Source organism: Pelophylax lessonae (assembly GCF_965119305.1).
Source record: "Pelophylax lessonae genome assembly, chromosome: 4".
Taxonomy (NCBI): Eukaryota; Metazoa; Chordata; class Amphibia; order Anura; family Ranidae; genus Pelophylax; species Pelophylax lessonae.
Genome location: NC_138771.1, coordinates 159,632,922 through 159,659,397, shown reverse-complemented (window position 1 = coordinate 159,659,397; position 26,476 = coordinate 159,632,922). Strand labels below are relative to the sequence as shown.

Sequence of the window (26,476 nt, the reverse complement as noted above, 5' to 3'; positions counted from 1 at the left end):
AAGTACATGCATTATAATGGATAAGCAGAGAGCAGGTGAGCCTGGAGGGAGCCCACCTCTCCTTAACCTCCCTGGCGGTATTCCCAAGTGTAACTCTGGGTTAGCTTTCAGTACCAAAAACGGTAACCCCAAGCCACACTCGGGATTACCCGGAAATGTTACTCACCTTCCCTCCGCTCCCCTGCCCTCCTCCCCGCTGTCCTCCCCGGCATCCTGACAGTCTCTCCCCGCTCTGTGCATGGCCGATTGCCGGCACGTTCCCTCCTGCGAGCATTGCGACGCAGGGGGGTGAAATCGGCGGCAAATTCAAAAGTGTAAAAACACAAATGATATGATACTAAGCTGTGATCCTAACAGATCACACTGTACCATGCCATTTCAGCACAGGATTGCACCTGGTGGTGACTTTTCCAGTGCCCTGCCTTTGCTTTTCCAGTTCTTTGTGCCTGGAAAATTGAGAACGACCATGGCATCCAAAAAGCATTCTTTTTGAGCAAAAGCACTTTTAGACGAACTGGAAAACAGCGACAGTGAAACTGAGTTACTTGAAGAACTGAGCGATAGCGATTCGTGGGAAAATTTGTCATCAGGTACAGAAAGTGAAGACAGCGACGTTTCTGATGTCTCTTTGTACTGCATGCTCATCAAATCAACCCTAAGGCCCCTTTCACACAGGCGGACCGTCTGTTTTTCAGGCGGCTCTGAACGGGTGCCCCATACATCTCTATGGGGCATCGGATGTCAGCGGAGACATGTCTGCTGACATCTGATCCGTCAAATCTGGACGGATGGAAACCCTATTTTCCATCCGTCCAGTGGATCGGATGGGATCAGATGAGAACGGACAGACGGTCCGTTCCCATCCAATTCCCCCATAGAGAACAGCAGGGACCTGACAGCCCTGTCTCCGCACACAGCGCGGAGACACAGCTGTCATCCGCCTGTTTAGTGGGGGATCGGCGGATCGATTCCCTGCTGAGATAAACGGAGTCCGCCGTCGGAATGTGTGAAAAGGACCTTAACCTTCCAGGTGGTATTGCTGAGTGTGGCTCAGGGTTAAATTTCAGTGTCAAAAGTGGTAACCCTGAGCCACACTCGGGGTACCGCCAGAAGCATCGCTGGATCCTGAAAGAGGGGTTACTTACCTTGTCACTGGGATCCAGCGATGTATCCAGGCAGTGTGTGGCAGCGGATCTTCCTCCCAATGCTCTGTCTCCTGTGACGTTCGCAGGGGGGTGGAACCGGCGGCAAATTCAAAAAGTTAAAAGCACGAACACACTGATACACTGTAATCCTATTGGATTACATTACTAAAATAAAATAAATTTACCTTAGATTGCCCCCCAGTGCTTTCTCCGTTGCCCTTCCTGCATTTTTCCTGTACCTTGTGTCTGGATACTGCAGAGCGACCATGGCATCAGAAAAGCACGCCATTACCTCTAAAGCGGTATATGACCTGCTGGAGAACAGTGACAGTGATACAGAATCGCTTGCAGAATGAAGTGATAGCGATTAGTGGGGAAGTTTGTCATCGGACGCAGAAAGTGATTTCAGCGATGATCCTGCGACTGTGCCCAGCGATGTGCGGACTTGGTGCTCGATCGACTGCGGTACGGAGCACGTAGCGCCCCCAAGGTTCCCGTTTACTGGAGCACCTGGTATAAAAGTGGATGTTGAGGATGACAACCCCTTGGCATACCTGCAACTCTTTTTGACCGATGAGGTTATTGAAAAGATTGTTGTGGAAACTAATCGGTACCAGGAGCAACAAGCTGCAGCGCATCAGTGATTTTCAAGGAGCAGGATGTGGGAACCCGTGACCAAAGCGGACATCTGGAAGTTTCTGGGCCTAATTATTCTACAGGGAGTGGTGGGGAAACCCCTGCAGAAGTGGTATTGGACCACCAACAAATTACTGGCCACTCCTTTTTTTTTGCACAGTTATGTCGGAATACAAATTTTCGCTCATTGTGAATTATTTGCACTTTACAAATAATGACGAATTTGACGAGACTTCTCATCCAGCTCCAAAACTCAAAAAGATTTGGGACGTTTATCAAATCATTTTGAAAAATTTCCAGCAGTCCTATGTGCCAGAAAGAGACATTTGTATAGACGAAAGTCTAATGGCCTACAAAGGAAGACTCAGCTGGATACAGTATATTGCGTCCAAGAGAGCACGCTTTGGCATAAAGTCATTTATGCTATGTGAATCCAACTCTGGATACATTTGGAATTCGGTCCTATACACCGGGAAAGGAACCAAATTCAATGAAGGATTCAGCAGCTATGGAATGGCAATCACTTCAGTTCTTACGCTGATTGAGCCATTGCTGAATCAGGGGTACTGTGTCACCACAGACAAATTTTATACGTCCCCAGAACTGTATGGGTTCCTTCTTCACAACAAGATGGATGCGTATGGGACCGTTAGAGCCAGGGCCGGACTGACCATCGGGCACACCGGGCATATTCCCGGTGGGCCGCGGCATCGGCTCTCACTCAGTCCGACTCCTCACAGTAGAAGTCAGACGTTCATTTCCCTCACTGCAGTGGCCGCGGCCGCTGTACTTGCCAGCTGCACCGGCTCCGCTGCCAATCAGCCTTCTGCTCAGGGGGGGTGTGAGTCACACCCCCCTGAGCAAAAGGCTGATTGGCCGCGGAGCCGGAACTTAAGTCAAGAGAAGTATGTTCCTGCCTGAAGTATGTAAGTGTGTTTCCTCCCGCCGCGCCGGTGTCCTGCTCGATATGACGATGTGTCACTCGGGTGGGGGGAGGGCCCCGGCGATGTGCGGTCATGTGCGGAGCTCCGGCCGGTCACCGGGACTGATTGCTATGCACGGCCGGGGGAGGAGGGCGCACTGATCACACTACTTCCATTCATCCCGGGCTGGCCGGGCCGCACTGCGTGCTGGGAAATGTAGTCTGCACACAGCGCCGCTCTATGAGCCATGCAGGGATTCGAACTACAATTCCCAGCGGGCCCCGCTCCTGGATGAGCCATCTGCCTGTCATTCTGGAGCACTGACTGTATGCGATCACCTGAGCCCTGGACATGACCTACATAGTGTGTGTGAGAGCACCGACCTTTCCCATCTGTCATCAGCGCATCTGGCCGACCAGTCATGTACCATGTCATATCCATTATACACATTGCTGCCCGCAGCCTACAATCTCAGTCTGACTGTCATTGCAATTGGAAGGATAGACAGGACCTCATACTATAATGTTGGGACATTCTTTATATTGGACAGATCAAAATGTGGCCAGGTTCAGACCTGTGTGTAAATCCACCGCTCCTCTGATGAGCAATTCACGTTCAGATCGCTCTTCAGGGGCGATTGGCTTGAGGTGATTTTGACGACATCTCACCCCAGTTTTGCTGAACATGTACGCTGCATTGCACATGTTCACAAAGCATTTGTGACAGGTCCCCATTGGCTAAAAACATGTTGGATAGTTTCTAGTGTAAGCCTGCATCATTGCAGGGATACATCACGGGATGTAAGGCGACGTTCTTAATCCATGCCACGTAGAGAGCCATTTGTATCCACATAGGGATGTACAGGTGTTCCCCCTGCTGGCAGTCTCGTTCATATCTATAAGTGATGTGCTCAACCACACATCTAAATGAAGCCATAGGCCTCCTTCACACAGCCATTTAGCTGCATACATCTCTCTGCATTTGGCCTGGCACCGTCTCGGATCCACCCCTGGGTGTCATGGGGTATTCCTACCTTTTGTTCCATCTGGTGGCACTCCGAGGTGTGTGAGATCAAGGGGTGAATTGAGGGGTGCTACTTGGTCTGTTTGCACATGCATGCATATACACTCACCAGCCCCTTTATTAGGTACACCTGGCTAGTAGCATGTTGGAACCCCTTTTGCCTTTAGCCCCCCTCCCCCAGTGCTCTTAACCCTCCCCCAGTGCTCTTAGCCCCCCAGTGCTCTTAACCCCCCAGTGCTCATTAGCCCCCCCTGTGCTCCTTAGCCCCCCCGTTCTCTTCAAGTCCCCACAGTGCTTTTCCTCTCCCCTATGCTCTCTGGCTCCCCCAGTGCTCTCCACCCCCCTGTGCCCCCTGGCTCCCCCCTAAGTGATTTCCAGCCCCCCCCCAGTGCTCTCCAGTCCCCCCCATGCTCTCCATCCCCCTGGTTTTCTCTGCCCGCCCGCCCCCAGTGCTATCCACACCCTGCACCTTCGAACCCCCCTGCAATGCTTTCCAAACCCCCTCCCCCCTTAATTCTCTCCAGTCCCCCCCCCCCTTGCCCTTCAGCTCCTCCAGTGCTATCTGCTTTCCCTGTGCTCTCTGGCCCCCCTAGTGTCCTTCTATCTTCTATCATATCCTCAGTCTCTGACCTTCTCTTGTATCACATCTGCAGTCTCTCCTGTATCATGTCTGCAGTCTCTGGCCATCTCCTGTATCATGTCTACAGTCTCTGACCATCTCTTGTATCATGTCTGCAGTCTCTGACCATCTCTTGTATCATGTCTGCTGTCTCTTACCATCTCTTGTATCATGTCTGCAGTCTCTGACCATCTCTTGTATCATGTCTGCAATCTCTGACCATCTCTTGTATCATGTCTGCAGTCTCTGACCTTCTCCTGTATCATGTCCTCAGTCTCTGACCATCTCCTGTATCATGTCCGCAGTCTCTGACCATCTCTTGTATCATGTCTGCAGTCTCTGACCATCTCTTATATCATGTCTGCAGTCTCTGACCTTCTCCTGTATCATGTCCTCAGTCTCTGACCATCTCCTGTATCATGTCCGCAGTCTCTGACCATCTCCTGTATCATGTCCTCGGTCTCTGACCATCTCCTGTATCATGTCCTCAGTCTCTGACCATCTCCTGTATTATGTCCTCAGTCTCTGACCATCTCCTGTATCATGTCCTCAGTCTCTGACCATCTCCTGTATCATGTCCTCAGTCTCTGACTATCTTCTGTATCATGTCTGTAGTCTCTGACCATCTCTTGTATCAGGTCCGTAGTCTCTGACCATCTCTTGTATCATGTTTGCAGTCTCTGACCATCTCCTGTACTATGTCCAGCGGGAACACTCTGCAGCCACACCGCACAGCACACCCAAGGTAAGTGGAGGACTGGAGAGAGGAGTGACTTCTACTTAGGGATTTCTTTTGCAGATAGGCTGGGCTGGCACTGGCAGCAACAATTTTATTCAAAGAAATCAGGATTTCTTCTGCAAATAAATTATTGCTGCCAGTGCCAGCCTAATTCAAATCAGGATTTATTTTGCAAATAGGCTGGCCTGGCACTGGCAGCCAGGCATAGTACTAGTCTAGTATTTGCAGAAGAAATTTGATTTGAATAAAATTGTTGCTGCCAGTGCCAACCTACCAGGGGCTGATCTAAGGTGTGAAGGTGCAGGAATTGGGGTGATCTGAGGTGTGAAGGTGCAGGAATTGGGGTGATCTGAGGTGTGAAGGTGCAGGAATTGGGGTGATCTGATGTGTGAAGGTGCAGGAATTGGGGTGATCTGATGTGTGAAGGTGCAGGAATTGGGACTGATCTGAGGTGTGATGGTGCAGGAATTGGGGTGATCTGATTTGTGAAGGTGCAAAACTCACTTGATTTCTTACTATTATTCAAGCGGTTTACAGCAGTTCCTTTATATGAAGCTGACAGTTGTTTTTTATGTATCTGGCACTCCCAATTTCTTTGAAAACATTTTTCGGCACACTGTATCCAAAAAGGTTGTCTACCCCTTGAATAGAGTAACCCTCATCTTGTGCTGCTTCATAATATTTTTAGGACTCAACCATCAAAACAGGATTTAAAGTAAGACAAAAAAAACAGCATCATATGGCAGCTCTGATCTAAATTGAAGATTAAACTAAAAAAGGTACCGTAATCGAATCCACACATCCTGGAACAATAAATCCTCTCATCAACCATCCCGACGAATGCCCCCCCCCCCCTCGCGGGCTGCTCAGTCCAAAATGCCCGGGCCTATTTTTTGTCCCAGTCCGGGCCTGGTTAGAGCTAACGGGTGTGACATACCCCCCAACCTTTGCCAACAAAAAGCTCAAGCCCTGAGAAATAGTTGCCTGGCAGAAAGGAAAAATGTTGGCACTGAGATGGCGCAACAAAAAAGATGTGTGCCATTTACAACACCTCTATTCTCATTTTACACAAAAAAGGTGGAAAAGATGTTATGAAACCACAACTGGGGATGGATTACAACAACATAATGGGAGGTGTGGACAGAACAGACCAGGCCATGACTTTTTATCCAGCAATGCGGAAACAACAAAAAAAATATCATAAAAAAATATTCAGGCATCTTCTTGAACAGTGTTTGTGGAACGCATTTATTCTCCTAAAAAAGAGTGACAGGCCTGTGGTTCATGCGGACTTTGTTTGGAAAATTGCCAAACTGATATTTCTCAGGCACCAAACACCAACGGCTGTAAGTAGATCCTGACGCCGTGCTGCTGGTGTTGTGAACCCCGAACGCCTGACCGGTCGTCATTTTATGGACCACATTCCACCAATGGAAAAGAAGCCTGCACCCACAAGGATATGTGTGGTTTGCTGTTCCAAACGTGACGACACTGGAAGGAAAATCCGAAAAGAAGCGTGGTACTATAGTCCTGACTGTGACGGTGGACTTTCTGCTGTACCCTGTTTTAAAATTTTCCATACCCGGGACGTTTAATGAAGCAATATGACTACTAATATTGCATCCTTGTCTTGACCCAAAAAAATGTCAGTGTTTTTGATTACCGTAAGTTATTTACTATAATTTATTGAATAAAAAGTATTATTATTATTATATTATTATTTGTTATTATTTTATAGTTATTTATTATATTATAATTTAGGATTTCATGTTTCAAACTTTATCATACCCGGGATGTTATAAAGAAGAACGCACAGTAAAAAAAAAATCATATATAAATAGTTGGTTTGGACTGCTCACCCTTAAGAATTACTAGCAAAATAATGGTACCGCTTTCAGCACCTAAAATCCGAAATAATCATACCGCCAGGGAGGTTAAGGTCATTATTTCAACAACACACTATATACATACATGAAATGCATATGAAAACATATCTCCAACGTGAAGTTAAATGCTGTAATTTCAAAACGTTTAAGTGTTAATGGACTTTTATGATCAAATGCTTAAATATCACTTATTCCTGCACATAGGTTGGGAAACATACTGAACATAAATTACCAGTTGAAATAAAGTCAGTTTCTTCTTCGCCTCTGCCCTTTTATGACTTTCTATACAGAAGAGAGCAGCCTGCAGTGAAAGGTAAAATCTAGGTCAGTGAATCTCAACTTCATTGAACTATGTACTCCCTTGTAAAAGTCAATACTTATCAAATGCTCACCTAGTGTGATTTGACTTGTAATATATATTCCTTTTAATGAGTATATTTACTGTTTATAACTCTTCAAATATGTGAATATAGTCTCCAAAAACAAATGTATTCTTGTTTTATGTTGCCTTTTATTATGATATAATATTTGGCAGTATTTTGTATTTTATAATTTGTTTAGCAAGTTAAAGAAGCCGTTTTCAGCCTGGGTTCTGTGGCACCCTAAATTCCTCCAGAGAAAATGGATGTTGGGCGCTTCTGACCAAACAAGAGGAGGGGGGGGATCCACCGCAGTAAGGGGGGGCGCAGGGGATGTCTCCAAATTCTTGGTGTGCACTGTCCAGGATGGCTGGGTACAAGGCAGCACTGGCAGGAAAAACTCCGAAAATTCCGCTGGCAGAAGTGAGAAGAAAAACAGGCGCCACTGTAACAAGCCAAAGGTTTTTTATTGCACAAAATTACATAGTAACTTACACAGTAGTAAGCTCCAGTCCATGTAGCAGCATCCCCAGCCGCACGATCCGGCCGTCCACTGGCCCGGAAGTGACGTCACAGGAAGCTGGTCCGAGGAGCTGGTTACACCGGAAGCCGCAATGGAACGCAGGCTACCAGAAATGACGCAGCGCGTTTCGGAGCATGCGCACTCGGCTCCTTCCTCAAGCGTGAGCGGCCGCCACCTGAAGTCAGGTTTAAGTAAGGCAGCCAACAATCGGTTGTCATGGAAATCAAGACAAAGCGGCGCGATACTCTGCGGGACCAGCTACGAGGCCAGCCTGGCTGGAGAGTACACACAGCTCTCTAGATAATACAATGGGCTGTTGGAACTGGGGCTTCTTTTGTATGCAAACAGCAATTATTAAAAGACAGTAACACACTTCAAAGATATTATAATAACATGTATAAAAATAAACGTCATCCAAGGCAGATGCATTTTGACATATCTGTATCAAGGAAATTTTATCTATACAAAGAAAAAAGTTGAAAAAGAAAAAAATATATAATAATAAAAAAGAAAAAGAAAAAGCTACCTTATTACAATAAACAATAACTGGTACCATGGGCTCATGAATAAATTCATAGAATTTATAAGATCTATACCATGCGCTCACAATAACAATTCATTTTCCCATGGTCCGTAGGGAATTGACACACATCTTAAGGGGGACTTATTATATAATTATGAGCATAAAAATCGCATAGAGGTGTGCAAGGTGCCTATGAAGAAACACCTACACTCAATATTTTTATATATTTAAAAGAATAAAAAGCTATAAAAACTTATTCAATATTAAAAAATATATATATCATAGGATGGTATTGATATCTAACTCCTCATTCAGTCCCCCGGGCGCGAGGACATTCAGGGCGTATATCCAGTAGGTTTCCCTACTACACAGACGCCTGAACCTCTCGGCCTCAGAGGGACCTTTTGGAATAGCCTCAATCACCCAGACGTATAATCCCTCGGTGGACTTGCCATGGTGATGGAGGAAATGTCTGGGGACGCTACGATGGTCTTTGCCATCCTGAATATAGTGCCGATGCTGACCAAAACGTGCTCTAAGAGTCCGTATGGTCCTGCCAACATAGTGCAGGCCACACGGACATACCAAGCAGTACACCACAAATTCCGAGGAACAGGTATGGAATTCATTAATCCCATACCTGTTCCCCCCAACCACGAACTCCTTCTGTCCATGCTTCACATATTGACATGTCAAGCATTGTAGTTTACGGCACTGGTACATACCAGTGACGTTGAAGAAGGTTAGAGAGGGGGTACCCCTTAAGGGGGTAAGGTTAGTGTCTGGGTACCCCTTTTCAAGGAACTTAGTTTTGAGGGCTGTACCCTGTGCCTCATAGTCCGAACATTGGCCACTCCTGCTCCAAGACCCTCACTTAAAAGCAGTACTTCCTGACAAACCCCGCTTCTCATATAGAAAGGCCCCTAATATAAAAACAAAAATTGCACCTAGCAAGTTAAAATCCAAAAAATATGCTTCCCCCTCTCACAATGCTTGACATGTCAATATGTGAAGCATGGACAGAAGGAGTTCGTGGTTGGGGCGAACAGGTATGGGATTAAAGAATTCCATACCTGTTCCTCGGAATTTGTGGTATACTGCTTGGTATGTCCGTGTGGCCTGCACTATGTTGGCAGGACCATACAGACTCTTAGAGCACGTTTTGGTCAGCATCGACGCTATATTCAGGATGGCAAAGACCATCATAGCGTCCCCAGACATTTCCTCCATCACCATGGCAAGTCCACCGAGGGATTATACGTCTGGGTGATTGAGGCTATTCCAAAAGGTCCCTCTGAGGCCGAGAGGTTCAGGCGTCTGTGTAGTAGGGAAACCTACTGGATATACGCCCTGAATGTCCTCGCGCCCGGGGGACTGAATGAGGAGTTAGATATCAATACCATCCTATGAGTCAGTGCATTTCTAAATATCCCCATTCTTGTCCCCTTCCCTTCTTTTATCCCTGTTACCCTTTCTTTACATACTACACGAGCACATATATATATATATATATATATATATTTTTTTTAATATTGAATAAGTTTTTATAGCTTTTTATTCTTTTAAATATATAAAAATATTGAGTGTAGGTGTTTCTTCATAGGCACCTTGCACACCTCTATGCGATTTTTATGCTCATAATTATATAATAAGTCCCCCTTAAGATGTGTGTCCATTCCCTACGGACCATGGGAAAATGAATTGTTATTGTGAGCGCATGGTATAGATCTTATAAATTCTATGAATTTGTTCATGAGCCCATGGTACCAGTTATTGTTTATTGTAATAAGGTAGCTTTTTCTTTCTTTTTTATTATTATATATTTTTTTCTTTTTCAACTTTTTTCTTTGTATAGATAAAATTTCCTTGATACAGATATGTCAAAACGCATCTGCCTTGGATGACGTTTATTTTTATACATGTTATTATAATATCTTTGAAGTGTGTTACTGTCTTTTAATAATTGCTGTTTGCATACAAAAGAAGCCCCAGTTCCAACAGCCCATTGTATTATCTAGAGCGCTGTGTGTACTCTCCGGCCAGGCTGGCCTCATAGCTGGTCCCGTAGAGTATCGCGCCGCTTTGTCTTGATTTCCATGACAACCGATTGTAGGCTGCCTTACTTAAACCTGACTTCAGGTGGCGGCCGCTCACGCTTGAGGAAGGAGCCGAGTGCGCATGCTCCGAAACGCGTTGCATCATTTCCGGTAGCCTGCGTTCCATTGCGGCTTCCGGTGTAACCAGCTCCTCGGACCAGCTTCCTGTGACGTCACTTCCGGGCCGGTGGACGGCCGGATCGTGCGGCTGGGGATGCTGCTACATGGACTGGAGCTTACTACTGTGTAAGTTACCATGTAATTTTGTGCAATAAAAAACCTTTGGCTTGTTACAGTGGCGCCTGTTTTTCTTCTCACTTCTGCCAGTAAAATTCCTCCAGAGGTTGCTAGAAGTTCCATGGGCTTTAAATATTTGACTTCCCGTTCTATGGTGCATACATAGTCCCAAGATCAACGACACTTGGCAGAGCTAGCTGCATGAAACAAATAATCTTTAAAGCCGTCTATAAGAGGGGCATTCTGCCCACCACTCTAAGGGGGGACTTTCTTCCCATTAGTTAATAATGTAAGCTTCATTTTTCCCACTGACCACCAATAAATTGGTTTTACCAGGGGTTACCTAAGACCTAAAAATAATAAGGGTTTCTCTGGGGTAAAAGGGTAAAAAAAGGCTGATTTAAAGCGTAAATTTACCTTTTCACATAAAAAATGAAAAGATGAACTAACACCCTAAACCATTATAACGATCGGTTCGGCCCAAGCATGAGTTCAGGCCAAAAATTGGCTGTTCGCCCATTAATGAACACCCGAATTGTGTTTGTTTGGTCGGCCGAACAACCACAATGCACTGTGCCGCCGCACAGGGCATTGGAAGCCCTGATTGGCTGAAGGAATGAAAGCTTTGCCCAGTCAGGGCAAATTGCACTGTCAGAGCCATGATTGGGCGCTGTCATAATGACTCTATCCAATCATGGTTCATTGCTGTTAGTTACACCCTACACTATATAAGTATTATTTCAATAGTGGCCATTTGCAGTGTGATATCGGCATGGAGAGAGATAGAACAGGGCTCTGTTCAGTGCTACTAGAGAGTTACTGTGCTATAGTGTGCTATTCTGATTCTATCGTCAGTGTAGAATATCAGTTTAGTGTGAATCTAGTGAAAGTTCAGTCTGTGCGAGTGTAGTGACCATTAATTTTTACATTAGTGTCAGTTTATTTTGTCAGGGCAGGTTTACTGCAGTATAGTTCAGTGTGTTACTGCACGTTTAACGCAGTACATTTCTGTGCATTACTGCAAGTTTAACGCAGTATATTGCAGTGCACCAGAACAGTTTTTCTGCAGTTTATTGTAGTGTGTCGGTGGAGTATGTCTGTGTAGTGCACCAAACACCACTTTCCATTAATTAAAATACATCAATGCACACTTTTTTTTACATCTTTATTTCATATTGTTAATAAGCACCCCCACTCCATTATGCCTGGGAGGCCAACAAGGAGAGGCAGATTTTACCATGGTACTGTGAGGGGGTCAGCAGCGTATGTGTCCAAAGGCAAAGGTGGACATGGTCAGTCCTCAGGAAGGGCATCATTTCCTATTTTTAGTGATGTTGCCAGTGCTATCCAGTCACAGCATGCATAGGAGGTGGTGGACTGGCTTACTAAACCATTCTCATCCTCTTCATCCTCCGTCACCTAAGCAGAGACTAACTTGCAGTTCATTTTGTTCAGCACACTGGGAACAATTAACACCCAAAGGCCAATTTTTCCGCACCCTTTGACAGGAGCATATTATATTCATTTTTTGACAAGAAAATTCTTACTTTCATCTAGAGTACCTCTATAGGGTAACAGTGGGAAGGCACCTCCGACACCCAAAGATTAATTTTTCCGCACTTGTTACTTCAATTGAAAGTCTGCAGGAGAGACACCAGAATTTATTTTAAAAATCTCTAATCTTGTTCCCAGTGCATTGTGGCCTCATCATACAGACCGTTATTTACAAAATAAAGAAAGCTGCAGCAGCTTCTATACGCAATACAGATGTGCCACTTTACAAGCAGACTAAGAGGACCCCCCCAGGTACTATATTAAAGGGAATTTTTCATTTTTATTGTTATTTCTCATTTTTATGCTTTAACTTTAAGCATCAGTAAATCACTGCTCATTTATAAATTAGATGTTTTTTACAAACTTTTGTTTATTGATACATGTCCCCCAGGACAGTATCCGAACTCCCATAACCATTGTATGCCCAATTACTTGCATATAACTGTAGCAGGATTTCCAGGCATTGGGCCTGATGTGGGTCTGCCATTGTTACCGGTAACACTTCCAACACATTTAAGTTGAAAACCCAAGTGTGAGAGCTGAGACAATGACCATTCCGGCATCTTCAGTTTGTTTTATTTATTTCATGATGGGGGTGGGAGAAGGGAATGATTCGGATACTCCTCTGACTCAACTAGGTTTAACTGGGGAACTTTGTAGGAAAATGCCTGTTAGCGCTGTCCTGACGCCAGCTGAATGCCGACCAACGCTTCCTGGCGCTTGAAAATATTGTTTCACTGAACTGTGCTGAAGCTTCGACTTTAACTCCTTGGTTAACTCAGAAGATCCAGGACTGTAGTAACTCTTGATTCTTGGCACTCTGTCTAGCTCAAAAGTCCTGCGTATGGCATTGGCTCACTCTAGCCCTTCACTGACTCAGGTAGCTCCTTGTAACTGCTTGTGCTGCTGCAACCCTTAACACTGTACACTTAACTCTTCAGGGCCCAACCACTGGCGCCCCCTCTACACTTCAGGGTCCTCTCACTAGGCAACCCCTTTGACACTAGCTGGCTCCTGGATCCCTGGGACAGTCACCGGAGTGGTCCCCTCTACACTAGGCAGACCCTCAGGGGCAATTTCCAGTACTCATGAACTTGGCATGCTTTCCTGGAACTGAACCCCTCTATCTCCACTGGTCCTCGGCACATCGGATCCTCTCTACAGCTCAGCTCAGCTCTTTCTCTGGACTCTCAGGCAGCCACCCGAGACACCCGATCCTTCTGACAGGAGGAGAGACAGCCGTACCCTCCCTCCTGGGACTTTGCTTCCCACCAAAGACGCTGCGTCATGCATTCCCCTCAGACTTATACCCACTCTCAGAATCCTGTGCGGCAGAATCTGCCTTTCTGGGGTAGATACAGGCCTGAATGTGCCACTGATTGGGGTTCCTCCACTGCCCAATGGGAACCCTTCTCATGGAGCCAGTGGGGAGACTCCCCAGCCTCAATAGTAACACCTGGGAGACATGACAGCCCAGCTGAAAATCATGGCCCTGCTGTTAGGCAGTCAAGGCCCGCTATACTTTGTCTAGCACCTACCTTGTAGGGTGCTACATAAGCCTTCAAATTAAGCACTCTTGATTTTTCCAGTTCCCATAGACTTCAATGGTGTTCGTTATTCGGTCCTGAACGTTCGCAATGTTTGATAGTTCTGGTGCGAAATGAAAAGGGGGTCATTCGGCCCATCACTACTCATCACCACCCCCCCCCCCCACCCCCGTCTTCTCCAGTCCTCACTGCATTTACCTCCGCATGTAGGCAGATGCAGTCTGTCCTCCCCCTCCCCCACTGCAGGTGGGCGATGCAGAAGGAGAAGTAAGTTGTGGGTAACTTAATTCCTCTATGAACTCCTGTGATCACAAGGAGACAGCAATCCATGTGACTTCAGTGGCCATATTGGGTTAGGCACAGTCTATTTAAGACGGCGGCTCCATGGCTTTATGTGAATAGCTAGTGTAGGAACAGGTTCACTGTCTGACCGGAAAAGTGCTTAGAGGTAGGGAAAGGTTCCATAGGAGTAGGGACAGTGCAGGGACTACATCTACCTCTTTTCAGGAAGCCTCCTCCTTGGGTGTGGACTGGCCAGGCCACACACTGCTCCCCGTATTAGCAAATCTACTGACCATTGTTACAGTTCGTAAGTGGCTCCGGGGGGGCTGTTCCTACCCATCGGGTCTAGTTGTATTGTGTTGGACCTTTCAACAATATATTGCTATTGCCTAACTTGGACTCTGTGTGTTTACTGCCCGCCACACCATGCTGCACCTTGCACACATTCAGATGTTTAGCTTTCACTGCCCATGCAGCCAGTGCAGTGGCAATTTTCTTCTCCTTCTTTCTGTAGGGATGCTGGGATGGATAAGAGCAATTCTGATTGGTCAGAGTTACAAGGATCCATCCTTGCATCAATAAGGAAATATGGTGAAAAGACTGCAGCTTTCAATTCCCCAGACCCCTGCACCACCTGCTTGGGCAGTGAAAGCTAATCATCTATTGATGTAAGTGGAGTAGGCCCCAGGGAGGTGCTGTGTGTTAGTTTACCTTTTCATAGGAACTGAACTCTGGAAGCTGTGCCCAAAAAAAGATAAGTCACCAGCTTTGCCCCTGCTTTTCCTACTGCTAATCATTTCCTCATTACTAACTCACCTTGCTTGTTATAAACTGTAGAGGCAGGGGTTTTCTTCCCCATATCAGAGCTTCCAGTAAGAAAAACAGTAAGCAGCACATATTACAAAATGTCACTCCAAATCTCCTAAGATTAGCAGTCAGAGGAATAAGTGCCTTGGATTTCACACTGCAGATATACAGTTATGAGGCTTTGGGCACAGAGGTGCCAAAGGACCCTCATATACCAGAGATTTAGGCAAGCTAAATATTTATAAATGTGCCCTATAACAATAAAGGGGAATCAAATCTGCAGTTTTAACTGTTTTCCAAAACAGTTACATCCAAGGTATGCTGTTAATGACAACTGTCACAGGTGCAGGAATTCTCAACCATACTGTCAAGCCATCAATGGGCTGGTAACATAGCTGATGTATAGCACCATGACAACTGCAGCTCAAAAAGAGACAAAGATGGCAACTTCCTCGGCTACAAGGAACCACTTGCTGACCACCTACCGCTCTTATACTGTGGCAGGTCGGCTCTATTGTGTGAAACGACGTACCTGTACGTCTTTTCGTGCAATAGACACATTTGGGAGCGCGCGTGCCGTCGGAGGCGCAATCGCGCGCTGCTTGGACACAGGGGATGCCAACCAGTTGGTCCCATGGACCCCATGTCCACTGGCCACCCACAATCATTCCCCAGAGAGGCAGAACGGCAAACTGCCCATGTAAACAAGGCAGATCGCCATTCTGACCGGGGAGAAGATAGCGATCTGGTGTTCCTGCTAAGAAGGAACACCGATCTCTGTCTTCCTCCAGTCAGAGCACCCCCACACAGTTAGCAAGCACCAGCTAGGCACACAGATAACTCTTTGATCTTCCCTGATGTTAACCCCTTCCCTGCCAGTGTCAGTACAGTAACAGTGTCAAAAGTGTCAGTTAGGTGTCTGATTTGTTCACCGCAATGTCGCAGTCCCGCTAAAATACGCTGACCACTGCCATTACTAGTAAAAAAAAAATAAAGAAAATAAAGAAAATGGCATAAAAATATCCCATAGTTTGTAGACACAATAACTTTATAGCCGTATAGCAAAAAATGGCCTGGTCATTAAGGGGGTAAAGCCTTCAGGGGCCAAAGTGGTTAAACTAAAATTGGGTTAAAGTTTAAACAGCATCTTTATTGTTATTATTTTTAGTCATAAGCTAGTCTCTCATGGTTTAAAACAAATGCGCCTTTCTGACACCTCCAGGCAATCTTTATTCCAAATCAGATTTCCATCAGCATCATCCTTATTAAGGAATTTTTACACACAGTCCCTGTAGAGGGAAATATTGTGTTTTCCTAACAAAGTTAACTTTTCATGTCTTAATCTTACCTATATTTTTTTCTCAGTGCAGCATGGATGGTATGTAAGCAAATCAAAGCTGGTTAGATTCTGTTCCTAAAGAAAAGAAAAATACTTTATAAGCTGGTTATACATGGTCAGGTTTTTTCATTCAGATATAAGGCTGAATGAAAAAAACTGAACAGATTACCCCATCCACACATTCGAGGTAAATAGGGGAATCCTCCCTGCTGTGCTATTGTATTTTGACAGCAGGGAGACTTCCTCATCATAAGAATACACTGATCAGTGCCGCAGTCTATTGCCTACATTGCCCACTGGTTGAGCAGTTTTTATCCGACAGGGCAGTTGAACAGAAATTGATCAGTAGATTAACTTCTGTTCATCTGCAGTAGTGGCCACACATGGATCTAAATTTGGCTGGTCCCTATTAAACTGTCCAAATTTGTGATCCATCGAGGGCCACCTTAATGCCTCGTACACACGAGCAGATAGTCGTACAAAAAAAAACACTTTCGAATTGATCGCGCGATAATCTGAACTTTAGTACACAGCTTTCGACAGCCAGTTACGACATTTCGTCCAACAAGCACGAAAACTTTTGTCATACGATAGCCTAGCAAATGACAGTCGTTTAATCAGTACAGTATGCGTTCCCTAAAAATCGATAGACAAAGACCACGCATGATCAGAACCACAAAAATACCGCTGAAAAAGCCTGGCTGCCATTGTTTTTGTTTTGCACTATCTGATACATAGCTATGCAACCAGGAAGCTTTTCCAGAATTGTACAAAAAAAAATCATATGTTTAGTACGCATTGTTGAATTCGATAATAGTATCAGGTAACAAAATGCGAACGATAAGTCATCTGATCGTGTGTACGAGGCATTGGAGTGCTATTCAAGTCCATTCATCACATTCATCATCACAATAAGTTGAGAAAGGGGTGTATACTGTTGGTTCTCTTTTTAGTAAGACAAAACACATTTCATTATTATATGTGAAAAAAACACTGAACAAATAACCAATGCTCACAGCAGGTTACTAAGTGATCCTGTGCGCTTAGGAGTATTTAAAAATAACATACAATGCTGCTACTTATATGAAAAACTGAATATGAAAGATAAATAAATATTGCTGCACAAAACGGCAGTGATACTAAATATCTGTAGCGCAAGGATGATGGTACACTCTACCTGCATCCAGTGAGGCACAGACCCAGGAAAATATGCATATGACTGAACAACAGCCAATCTCACAATGCACTCAGATAACCCTAGTACTATGCACACATAATAACACATAAAAATAAGCAAACTGCATAAAAGTCCATCAAAATCCATGTGATGTAACGTTGATAACACAACTTTAACGATTATCAGCAGGAAATAAAAAATGATGTGTGATCTTTAGAGGGGGTCACCATCACGCTCCACCACCACTGTGTCGGGATAGAAAGAATGGCCACACTTCCGGTTCCGGCGCCCATGTAGGTAGCAGCGCGGGACATCGGCTCCAGGCATCGCCAGCTATTTCATCGGCAATCTCAGCCCTATTGAGTTCTCGGACGCTGCACCTCACCCCCCTATCATCTCGGGGAACAGGCAGTCATGGATCGCTATTTACAGCACGGCGGCGCTCCGGCAAACCCGCAAATCAAGGCCGCGGCTTCACTTGCGGCCTCCGCAGAAGCGGCATTGGAGGACGCCACTTCCCTTCCAGTACCTGCATCGCTCGGTCAGTCACCAACAGCCATCCCTGATGCCCAGATAGGCACATTGGCGCATGCAGTGGCCACTCTCCTGTCGCCCACCATAAAGGATGCTGTGGACAGAGCCATCTCGGATGGGATCTCACAACTCAGGAAGGAGCTCGGCGATCATGCCCACAGACTCACTGACATGGAACACAGGATGTCTGACCTGGAGGATGAGCTGCAGGGATCCTTCGCTATGGACCAGCATTCCAGGCAGACTCAGAGGTACTTATTGGACAAGGTGGACGACCTGGAAAACAGATCCAGGAGAAACAATCTCCGGATCATAGGGCTGCCTGAATCGTATGGCACCGACACTCTCTGTGATATTGCCTCCACTCGCCTACCCATGGCTTTGGGGATCCAGTTGGCCTGTGGAACGAACCCACCGCCTGGGAGCCCCATCCAACGACAGACGCACCCCTCGAGCTGTTATAGTGTGATATCTTAATTATATGGACAGGCAGAATATCCTGAAATCATTTCGCAACTCCAAAGCCTTGCAAGTCGATGGCCACAAACTGCTCATCTTTGCAGATTACCCCTAGGAGGTTTCCCGTCGCAGGAAGGCTTTTCAGCCAATTTGCCAGGCTTTGTTCCACAAATCTATTAAATTCACTTTGGCGTACCCCGCTACTTTATGCCTCATGGATTCGGCTGGCGAACAAAAATCTTTTTCCATCCCTGATGAGGCCTATCATTTCCTTCAACGCCATTTCAATATTACTCTGGACCCTCCCTCCACACCCTCCCCCCAGCGCCCTCAAGGCGCTAGGGAGCAACGGAGCCCAAGAAGAGATCTGGCAAAGAAGCAACAAGTGTCCGGTCCCTCTTCAAGACACAGACATCGTTGATTTTAGCCTTGAAGCCAACTTTCAGGTCTCCCGCCCTCTCTGCTGAGGACAATGGCGTGCATATCCTGTGTTCACCCATGGACACACCTAGCTAGCTCCTTGGTAATTATATCTTGGAAATTGTTGCGATTGTATATGTTGCCTCAGGTTATATTGTTAGGATTATGTTAATTTGTCTGGGTGCACTGACATGAGCGGACGACTACCCACTCATGACACTGCCCTACCTTGACTGGCTAGCCAGCTGTCGTACTGTCTACATGAAAACACTCTTTCTTACCATGTGTTTTTTAAGTGCTGCCCAGCCTGCACAGCTTTACCAACTCTGATGCAAACACCCACCTTGCAGGATACCCCTGGAACAACTTTATAAATCTCACCAGGACTGGAAATACCACTTCTACGGGAATAAACCAGGCAAGCTGTTGGCCTCTCTTTGTAGGGGACCCTTCACGCCGACACAAGTTTCTGCTCTTAAAGATTCCGACGGCAATAAGGTCGAGGAACCCCACGATATTAATAGGGTTTTTGCACAATTTTACCAATCCCTTTATAGCTACGAGCCCATGAACGAAGAGGTGGCCTCAGATTGGCTCTCGAAAGTTCATCTCCCGCAGATTAATCGGGAACAGCTGTCTCAACTGAATGCCCCTCTATCCCTGCAAAAAATTCTGGCGGCTATCAAATCTCTCATCCATGGAAAATCGCCCGGACCCGACGGGTACACCCCTGAATTTTAGAAAATAGCAGCGGACACGGTGGCCCAGACGCTACAGGCAGTTTTCAACTATATATTAGAAGGCAATCCCTATCTTCCCACGGGACAACAAGCACATGTAAAACTGATATACAAAAAGGGAAAGGATCCACTGGAACCAGGTTCCTACAGGCCAATATCATTACTTAACGTGGATTCCAAGCTGCTCCCTAAATTAATGGCGGACAGATTGGCATCCATCATGCCCTCTTTAATACATCCCACGCAATCGGGGTTCACGAAAGGCAGATCAGCCACCTCAAATATTCGGAAGGTACTTCTCGCTCTTGAGGCATCCAAAGCCGACCCGAACACAGACGCTGCAAAAATCACCCTTGATGCCGAAAAGGCTTTTGATAATGTAAATATCTAATGGCTGGATCGAGTTCTTACGAAAGTGGGATTCTCGGGTAGATTCCTACATCTGATAAGAATGATGTATACATGTCCGGCGGCGCAGGTAATGATAGCAGGTCATATTTCCCCCTCTTTCCGCTTGTTCAAGGGGACGAGACATGGGTGCCCCCTCTCCCCTCTATTGTTTAATCTCGCTCTGGAGCCCCTATCCAGATTCCTGCTGTCTCATCCAGACCTTAGGGGCATAAAGGTGGGCACTGAAGAACTACGTACTGCCATGTTCGCCGACGACGTGCTTATCTTCACGTCAGATCCAAGCCACGACCTCCCACTGATCCAAGCTATATTCGCCGATTACCGTCTGCGTTCGGGTCTTCGCATCAACTTCCACAAGAGCGAAATTCTTCCCCTAAATACCACTCATACTCCATGGGCCAACTCCACAAGTTTCTGCATAGCTACTAAACACATCACCTATCTATGAGTCAAAATAGGCCGCTTCCCCTCTTCCATATACCACCTTAACTATACGCCAGTCCTTGACAAAATGATACCTGAACTAAAGTCCTGGGCCAAACTACCTCTCTCATTCTTTGGCCGATGCCATTTATACAAAATGACCACTTTCCCAAAATTATTGTATCCTTTGCAGACAATCCCTCTACTGTTAAGACACTCAGATGTTGCACAAGGAGCTCTCAAGCTTCCTTTGGCAGGGAAAAAGACCCCGCATCTCACTCAACAAGCTGCATTTGCCCAAAAGGGACCGGGGGTGGATCTCCCAAACACGAGAATATATAATCTAACATGCCTTATGAGAGAATGCCTAGACTGGATCTGTAAGGAATCCTGGTATACCAATCACTCATTGGAATCACAAATGGTATTTCCTCATGACCTGACTGCTCTGCTGCACTGTGGGACTGGGGATCTTCCCATCTCTCTCTGCAACAATATCTTGATCAGAGACACAGTGGCTGCTTTGAGAGAGGTAAGGAAGAAGCTGGGGTCTCCCCAGCGTCTGTCGAGATATCTTCCTATACATCACCACCCCGGCTTCCCCCAGTCACAGCAGCACTCAGTTTACGAGTTATGGTCCCAACGAGGAATAAAACTTGTTTTGCAGCTTTTTGACTTGAGCACCGGGCGTCCTCTGAGCTATCAATCCTTTGCCGAGACGTATGATTTACCAAAGGGTCAATATCTATATTTTAGACAATGTATAAGCTTTGTCAATGGTATATGTTGCACTCCCTCACAGTGCTTCCACCTGAACTTGGTGGACTCCTGGCTTCAACAGGGTAAACACAGGATATCACAGTTATATAAACCTCTCCACCAGGAACTCTTCAAGAGCACGGTGCACACTATAGCCAAATCCTGGAACAAAATACTCAACTCGCCCCATGCTCAAACTAGAATTCTGAAGGGCTATCTCTATACCAGACAATATGTTTCTTGTGAATTCTGGAGGGAGCAACAGTTTAAGATACTCCATGGAGCATATTATCCACACATCCGCTGGTCCAAGGACGTAGCGCACCACTTCTGAACTCTTTGTAAAGCACGTTATCCATCTCTTCTACTCAAGCTATGGCACTGCCCTCCGGTATCGACTTTCTGGGACAAAACGACACGTTACATAGCAAGAATGACTGGGGTGTTACTGCCCAAAGACGTTTACTCCCTAGTGTTCAACTACATGGACAAGGAGAATCTCCAACTATCGAAGGACTCTAGGAAACTTCTGTCTTTGTACAAGCCTTGGATTATAACCTGCCTGATGCTGGCACGCAGACTGATCCTACGCCACTGGCTGGCAGACACTGCCCCCACTATAGCGGAGCTAACATCAGACCTAAATGCCTTGAAATCTACGGAATTAGAGGGGCTATCATTCGTCTCACTCCTGCCCAGGTCAACCGTGCCACGTAAATGGAACCTGCCCGCCCATACCCTCTCAACTCCAACGGGACTGCTACTACCTGCCTATAACTGACCTGAGACCTCTACACTGACTTGGTGGAAAGTTGCACACCCCTGCTTTGACGACAAACCGCCCAATCTGCGCTCCTATGCATATACAGGTGTGCTACATGCCAATGGTGCCTTGAAATGTCTAGCATAGGTGAATGTATATTGCTATCTCCTTCTGCATGGTTCAGTAGCTGTATTATCTGACACTAACCAATTTTATGGTGTTCGACCCCGCCACTCCACTCCCCACTGTCCCCCCTCTCCTCCATCACCTCTTTTACTAGCCCTATATTTGACGAGGTTACGATGCCTTCTATCCTTCTGGGCTCCATTACCCTTCCATTCTCCTTAAACCTCTACCCCTCACGCCTCTCCTCCCTACCCCCTATCTGACAAAAAGGAAAACTCAGGAATGACCCAGTTTACTCGAATCAGCCGTATATCTACGAAATTCCTCACCAATATGATATAATTGCGGCAGAGCACTTAGTGTATGCAGAGTACGTTTTGCGTATGTTGTTTTGATGATATGAATCTTGTTAATGTTGTTCTATATTTACTTCTTTGTACTGAGTTGAATTTCAATAAAACGTTAAAAATATAAATAAAAAAAAAAAAAAAAAGAAAGAATGGCCACTCACCAACTCTCCATGCCTATCCACTTGCATGGACTAAGCTCACCCAGCTTAGCATCAGTAGGTCAGTCAATGGTAATCCTCAAAAGTAAATAATCCTCATGAAGTCTCCACTGTTGGTTTCCCCCATTAGCTGTTTTTCTTTTCTTAGCTCTACAGTGAAGCGTTCACTTCTAGGCTTTATTATAGTTTTTAAAATTCCATAAAAAAAAAAACATGGTGCCTGTAAGATGACATACTTGGATTTACGTCCCCTGACATACACATATATGGTTTTTAATGGAGTGAAAAATGAAAGCCAGGCAGACATTAAAATATGCAGATGCAATATATGCAGGCAAGCTGTTTTACCTGCCAAGGATTTGTATTTCTGTCTATCCAATTCTAAAATTTACACAGCCCTGCCAGACAGCCTGGTACAGTCAACCAGGTGACTTTGCTTTCTCTGTTACAGTTAAAGGTGAAATCCAGTCTTACCTACAGTCTTCCATAGTTGTACAGACTCCTCTCCTGTACTAAAATTGTATAACCCGATTTCAATGCACACTGTGAGCTCATAGAATCCATTTAATCTCCTAGCTAGAGAGGATACGTCAGCTTTATAAAATACAGGGGTGTCATGTCACCTGCCAACCGGACAGTGAAAGGCCAACAGGTTAATGAGGTTATCCCCCTGCTCACTCTCCTCTATTTTCCTATCAGCACAATCCTTATCAGCATACTTACTTAAAGTAACATCATTTAAAAGATAAATTAAATTATATATTTATACATAACTGTATTAATTAGTGTATTTTCAATCTGCCTGAAGTTCCTAAATACTTTAACTTATGTAGTGGCATTTAGATTTTTGTTTTGGCTCAGCAGTTACAATACGAAGGAGTCCATCAAAGTGGTTGTTAAAATCTGTAGACAGCAAGGTCTCCTCACCATATTTCCTGCTTCTAGTCCACCTTGGACTTTTATGTGTTTCCTCCCATCTTGAGTGCTTCTCCAGCCGTGGTTATGGGCCATGACAAGTGCACAGGTTTAAGAAATCAAGAAATCAAGTGCGGTGATCCCGCCACTGCATTCCTCAAGATTTACAAGATGTGATGAGATGGTTAGCATTCCAGGTCGCATAAACTGAATTATCTGTTCTCTACGGACAGATGACCAAAGTAGGAAAAGAAAATAATTAAAACACTGGCTTACTTTACAATCCATCTTTTCTAAGGAATGAGATATGAAAATGATTAAAAAGACCTCATGAGGATTTCAGAACTTTCAAATATCTTTTCAAACATGCCTTACTATTTCCACAAATCCACATGCAGTTCATTTTTTGAGGGGCGAAAGGGCAAAATCTGTTATCTCCAGCTGTCTGCCACATGATGGAATATTTAACAATAATTTATTTTGCATTGTGTTTTCCTGTTTCTGTGTCATTTAACCACTCCACTCACAAAAAATATATGAAACTTAGTTTCTAGATGTTTATGTAGAACAAAACAGTTAATTATTAAATCTACTATATCTGCACTGGTTATACGCCCGCTAGGTATTTTCTAAATACGATATCTAATAAAATATCTTGTAAGGTTGCAAATCTTGCAACACCTGTTCATTCATGCCTATAATAAATGCAACAATTAAATAAACGTTACTAATGCTAACCCTTTCAGGCTTAATTGAAATATACTTATGGACCTGTGCTGCCTCCAGCAGTTATATGGGCAATGTAATTGCATTGAGGTTTTTTTTTTTTTCTGTTTTTCAGTTGCATATTCTTATGCTGCCACTCAGTGGTTACTGTTTTTAACTGCACTTTGTTTTCTGTGTATATTCCCCTTTGCATGATGCAATTTCCTTCTGCCTCATTATAATTTCCTGCTATTTGTTCCTGCAAAGGCACACACTGAGGTAAGGAAAGAAATGTATTTTCTGACCTGCAAATCAACAAATATATATAATAGTGACTCCTTTTCGCACACACAAAAAAAAAAACTTATAGTAGCATAAATCATATAAAAATAATAAGTCCAAATTAAACTAAAACCATACATATGAAGAATTGAGCTACAGTTCCAACAGACAGCGTGCAGATCCAGCGAAATTGATGAAATGTTGGTTAAAGTGGTTCTAAAAACAAACCATTCTTTGCATTAAGGTAAAAAAACCTTCAGTGCCAGCTCCCCCTTAAATATTTACATAAGCCCCATCTCGATCCAGCTCTGTGCCTGAGAACAGCTGCCCTCTCTATCTCCCTCCTCACAGGACATGGAAGCAGAAGCAGGAGTCATTAGCTCCCATTCCTGTCAATCAAATTCTCTGAGCAGAGAGAGGGGGGCAAGGCTGAGCCACTCTGTGTGTGTGTCAATCGTTGCACATATCCTAACTTGGGATCAAGCCTACACAACTGCTCCCATAGCAAGCATTTGCTATGATGACACACACAGAAGAGGACCAGCCTGGATCACCAGTGGGGGACCCCAGAAATGGCTTGGGGACACTCTATGCAATATAAACACACACATGCAGCGCTGAAAAAAAAATCAAAACATAAAGAATAAAGTCCAAAAAATATAAAATGATCCAATAGTAATTTGAGACAAGATCTTCCACCCGGGTGTAAAGGCCATACAGTAGTGAGCTTGATTATCCACCTCCAACACACACTGACTCTTACCCTAATGTGTGGACCATCGTTCCCACAATGGTCAAACTGCACAGTGGGTGATTTGAAAGGATCACTCAGCCTTATACATCCGGAGCAGTCTTGTATTAGAATCTCTCCAGTATGTCCACAATGTACCTCCTATATAAAGAGAGGATCAAGGAGAGAAACTCATAGCATAGTATGTTTTCAGCAAATTTATTAAGATCAATGAAGTGGCACTCACCAAACGACAGATAAAATGCACATGTCAAAATGATAAATCTCCTTGTTTCCAGCCGACAAGATGGCCAAACTCCGACATGACGACGTGATGCAAAGGCTAGCTCCTACCAACGCATTTCGTCATTAAGACATCACCAGGGGGCAATAACATTGCACAGAGCAGGCAAGTATTCCATGTTTGTTATTTTAAGGAAAAAAAAGTACCTTAACCATCTCACAACTCCTTTCATATGATAATGGGGGTTCTAGCTGACAGAAAAGATAAAAGAAATGCAGGGTGCAGAGATGTGCCAAACATATTTGTAGCAATAAAAATAAAGTATCCACTTACATATAAAATTTGAAGTGTCCCACATACAACATGCAGGTAAAAGACATAAATCATCAGGGTTTCACAGTCTACACTTTGACAGCTGCCTACAATGGATCAAAAGCCTACAATGAGCTGCAAACAGTAATCTAAGGCAAAGTAAACAGGCTGTGCATGATCCTTCCAAACACTGAAGAAAGGTAGATGTAGGCTGTTCAGATGGGAGGCAACATGTTTCTCGATGGACAGCCCCTTTCTCAAGTCTGTTAGATGCCGTCTGGCTATGGCTATAAATACTATAGCCTAGGGGACTAAAAGACTTAGCTTTGGACCACTTACAATACAAATAATCAAACATGATTTATAAAAATAAAATGATTTACAAAAATGGGAACTACAAGGCTCAGCAGTGATTCAGTGAAACTACAATATGATTCATAAACCAATAAAACATGATTAAATAAACAAATAAAGGGTGCTTCAGTCATAAATATGACTAATACTAATGTGGTAAGAAACTACCTATAAAATCAAACAAGGCTTGTTCACAACACAACCGTTTTCAGCAAATGATGGGTATAGCAAAAATGAATATACACTAATGTCAAAAGTATTGGGACACCTGCCTTTACAAGCAAATGAACTTTAATGGCATCCTGTAGGGTTCACTATTGAGTTGGCCCACCCTTTGCAGCTATACCAGCTTCAACTCTTCTTGGAAGGCTGTCCA

The 26,476-nt window shown here is 44.8% G+C and overlaps 1 pseudogene across 1 annotated transcript in view; it reads left to right on the top strand.

Annotated features, from left to right (window-relative positions):
• Positions 1–1,280: 1,280 nt before the first annotated feature.
• The window catches only part of LOC309552572 (piggyBac transposable element-derived protein 4-like), a 36,239-nt pseudogene continuing 11,043 nt past the window's right edge, over positions 1,281–26,476 (top strand). Inside the window, exons 1-2 of the transcript in view lie at positions 1,281–2,429; positions 7,176–7,284. The product of the transcript in view is annotated as a piggyBac transposable element-derived protein 4-like (transcript). The remainder of the gene's footprint in view (positions 2,430–7,175; positions 7,285–26,476) is intronic.